Source organism: Ornithorhynchus anatinus, chromosome 16 (assembly GCF_004115215.2).
Source record: "Ornithorhynchus anatinus isolate Pmale09 chromosome 16, mOrnAna1.pri.v4, whole genome shotgun sequence".
In the NCBI taxonomy this organism is placed as follows: Eukaryota; Metazoa; Chordata; class Mammalia; order Monotremata; family Ornithorhynchidae; genus Ornithorhynchus; species Ornithorhynchus anatinus.
Window position 1 is genome coordinate 18,783,576 of NC_041743.1, and position 4,649 is coordinate 18,788,224.

Consider the following 4,649-nt stretch of genomic DNA (forward strand, 5'->3'; position numbering starts at 1 on the left):
CAGGTTCAGCCCTGAGACTGGTGAACGGAAAGAACAGGTGTCAAGGTCGTGTTGAAGTCCTGTACCGTGGGAACTGGGGTACCGTGTGTGATGACGATTGGGACATCAATGATGCCACTGTCGTGTGCAGGCAGCTGGGCTGTGGATCTGCTGTTTCTGCACTGGGAAGCGCCCATTTTGGCCAAGGCACTGGCAACATCCTTCTGGATGACATGAGTTGTTCAGGGAGGGAAAACTATCTGTGGAATTGTCTTAATAGCGCGTGGACCATCCCTAACTGTGAACACAGCAAAGATGCCGGAGTGATCTGCTCAGGTAAAATGCCTCCAATGGTTCAGCACACATTTCTCCCAAAAGGATTACTTGTCAAGCATTCTGCTAATCTCACCCTGCACTTCAGCAGTCCCTGCACTAAGGGAACAGAGACAGTTTTTTTTGCTGGAGAAATCCCAGAGAGTTGTAGAAAATGCCAGTGGTTCTTCTTTGTGTTGCATAATTCATGAAACAGAAGGTGGGGGGGGTGCGGGGGGGGGGGGTGAAAGGGGCAGGAATTCTCTTAAAAATTGACAGTGAGAGTCATTCAAGTCTTCAAGTCTGAACTTGTCATGAAATGTTGATAGAAAGGACCCGTGTACAGTCAACATGGCCCCAACTTTCATTAGAGCTCTGTACCTTGAAATGTTAAAAATAATACTAATAATAGTGGTATTTGTTAAGCGCTTACTCTGTGCCAGTCACTGTATTAAGCGCTGGGGTAGATATAAGGTAATCAGGTTGGATACAGTCCCTGTCTCACATGGGGCACCCAATCTTAATCTTAACTTTACTGATGAGTTAATTGAGGCACAGAGAAGTGAAATGCCTTTCCCAAGGTCACACAGCAGACAAGTGGCAGAGCCGGGATTAGAACCCAGGTCCTTCTGTCTCCCAGTCCTGTGTTCTATCTCTTAGGCAATGCTGTTTTCTCCAGAGTGGTGTCTGATCCCCATGGTAAACTATAACCTTGTTTCTGTTGTTTTGTAGATGGCCAGTCAAATAGCACTACATTACCAGGTTAGTTCCAGCTTTTCCATCTCTAAAGTCTGCTCCTCCTTTCAGGATTCTGCTAAAGTTCATCAGCTCAAACTGCATAAAAATGAGGACCTCTTCAGCTTCATGGAAACTGGTGAATAGGGAGTGCTCTTTCTGACCAATTAATGTGTCTAGAGCGTGGACCCTCGAAACTGTAGGCTGACTGTGGTCAGGGAATGTGTCTGATATATTGTTATATTATACTTTCCCAAGCACTTCATACAGTGCTCTACACACAGTAAGTGCTCAATAAATATGACTGATTGATTGATTGATGTTTAGGATCACAACATCCTTCAGATGGAAGAAATTGTCAAAGAAGGGCAAGATGCGCAAAAGAGGAAGGAGGTTGCATAACCCAGAATCAGTCAAACAATCAGTGTGAGGTGGAAATGATCAGCCCAGCCACTGCATTCTTACTCACTGTCTTGGATATTCAAAATCTGATTTTCAACATCACAGTCTCTGCATCTAATGAAAAAGTTTGATTTTCATTTAGGTTTTGGACATTTGGTTTTTGAAGCTGTGTTACAACAGGCAGCTCCTTCTTGCTTCCCCTCTCTCTCCTGTAGCATTCTTCAAGAGTACTTATGGAGTGCTTACTATGTGCAGAGCACTGTACTAAACGCTCATTCATGTATATGAAAAACAGAAGTGATGATCTTCCCTTGGGCAAGATACTGAAGAAAACCGAAAGGGTTCTGTCTTGTTCTCATCTCTCGCAGGCTTTTCCGTGAGACTGGTGAATGGAGGGAACAGATGTCAAGGTCGTGTTGAAGTCCTGTACCGTGGGGTCTGGGGCACTGTGTGTGATGACGGCTGGGACCTGAATGATGCTAATGTTGTGTGTAGGCAGTTGGGTTGTGGACACGCTGTTTCCGCTAGAACGAGTGCCTGGTTTGGTCAAGGCAACGGCACCATTGTCCTGGATGATGTGCGTTGTTCAGGATTTGAATATTATCTGTGGAGCTGCCCTCATCAGGGCTGGAATACCCACAACTGTGGCCACAGTGAAGATGCCGGAGTGATCTGCTCAGGTAGTCACCCTTTGCCATTCGTCTCCATTGGTTCAGCATGTATATCCTCACTGGGGGAATTGTTCATCAAAAGTTCTGCTTCTCTGCCCCTTTCTCCTTTTTGACATTATACTTATTAGTAGTAGTTGTTGTATATTCATGGTATTTATTAAGTTCTTACTTGTTCAGAAACACAGATGAAAAATTAGAGCTCAGTCCCTGGCCCTTGAGGGGCTTACAATGTCAGGGAGAGAGAATGGGAGCAGATACATACATATAAGGAAGAAAATAAAAATAAAAACACCAAAACAATGTAAAAGACAAGGACAGTGGTCTTTACAGCAGAAGGGATAGGGCACTGTGACTAAAGGAGCAGAATCTGGGTTTCCTTGCAGCTTGTAGTACCACAGTCATGGTCTGAGAAGCAGCGTGGCCTATTGAATAGATCACGGTCCTGGGAATCAGAAGGATGTAGGTTCTAATCCCAGCTCCACCACTTTTCTGCTGTGTGACCTTGGGCAAGTCACTTAACTTCTCTGTGCCTCATCTGTAATATGGTGATTAAGACTGTGAGCCCTTTGCAGGACAGGGACTGTGTCCAACCTGATTAGGTTGTATCTACCCCGGTGCTTAGAACAGTGCCTGGCACATAGTAAGTGCTTAAGAAATTCCATAAAGAAAAAAATCTGTGGCCACAGTTCCACTCATTGTGATAGCCAGTTTGCCCTGGGGGCCAGTGTTGGAGAATTGGCAGAGGGCCCCTCATTGCCAAATGCTCCCTCACCCTCCCACATGGAGAAGATGGGGGTGGTCTGGAGATATCCAACAGCTGAGGGAAATCCACAGGCTGGAGAAATTGGAGAAGGTGGTCTTACCTCAAGTCTCATACTTGCAAGAACTAGGAAATACCTCATCCGATAATAGAGTATTAGTGAATAGTCTATGAATTGTCTGAAAATATAATGAGGATAAATTAGAGTTACAAAATGTCTTTTCTCAAATTTTAGTATAGCTGTGCTCCAAACACATGGTCAAAAACGGGGATAACTGATCAAATGAAAATGCAGTAAATTCTAACCTTGTCTTTTTTGCCTTACAGCAGCGTAGTTAAGTGGGATCACTTGGTGAGTTACATATGTTCCGCTTTTAATATCCATTCCTTCTCCCCAGTATTACATAATATTTTATCTTCTAGAACCTTCTAGAATCTTCTAGAACCACAATGACCTGCCGGTCACGTAGCAACTTGTGGATGGAGGGTTTAGTGGACATGAAGCCTGGGTTAGTGCATATTACTTCTTCATGATGATTACAGTGGGAGATGTGATCCTCACAGCAAAGCTCCCTCCTTACCAGGATTCTCTTGTGTGTCTTGGATTTAGTTTGGGATACAGAGCTCATTTTACAGAAACTGGCCATACTTACATGAGACATTTTCTTGACAATTTACCCCATGATATTAGAGTACTGAACTGGTAAATTTGGACATCAGCCTGGGCTATCTCCCAGGAAAGGAGACTTCAGAGAGACATTCAGATTTCCACAAAAGAAATTCACCCTCCACTTTTCTACTTGACAAGGCACCAGTGCCAGGAAAAGCTTTGCAGTTACCACAGTGTTGTACAATTTGCCATTAGATCATACACTGTTGTCAAAAAAACAAGATATTTTCTATTTCTCTATGATTCCTTCCAGTGAATTATCTTTGCAGAATTCTCACCACTCACTGTGAAAATAAAACATTATATTCATTTTTATTCCTACAGTTTGTCTGGATCTTCTCTCAAAGGTCATCATGGTCAATCTTCAGTTTCACTGACATTAAAGCCATCTTTTTGTGGCTAAGGCCTGGATATTGGCTTCATGCTGACTTGGATTTAGAGGGCTAAGCTTTCTGGTCAAAATTGACATAAATTTCCCTTAACCAAGCTGAGTCAGAGGCTCCAGATGTCCACCTGCACTTTTTTCTCCTTAGCCCTATCCCAATTTCCCATCCAAAGTCCTGCTGCTGGTCCAGTGTCCGGCCAAAAAGCCCCCTGACAGAAGAGTCCTCTAGTAAGATAAGGGACAGCAATCAAGTCTAGATCCCTGGATGAAACTAATTCCACCTTCTGTCTTTTGTTTTTTCCAGAAATATCAACTCTCTCACAAAGTTCAGTGATGGAAAATTATCTCCGCACTACAGAGATGTGACAGCCCAGCCCTTACCTTCCCGGATTTGTGCTATGTTCCCCAGTAATCACTACTGCCTGTTTAATCTATAGATGGGGAAGGAATCACTCATGTTCACCCTGTAAATTTCTACTGATTCATTATTCCACACATTGGGAATAATTAAGATCATGGTTGCCCTGGGAAATGTCATGTTATGATGGAATTACCTGCAGGAATATTATAACTGGAGCCATGGTCCTAACTCCAAGACGTAGTATCCACGTCATTGAAACATGCCCAAGTAGATGCATGGAGCAGGAAAATGTCATTGAGTCAAAGCAATCTGCTGGAAAAATCCTCCCTGGTGGAGAATAGATAGGAAAGCAATCACAGCCAATGCATTTAAAC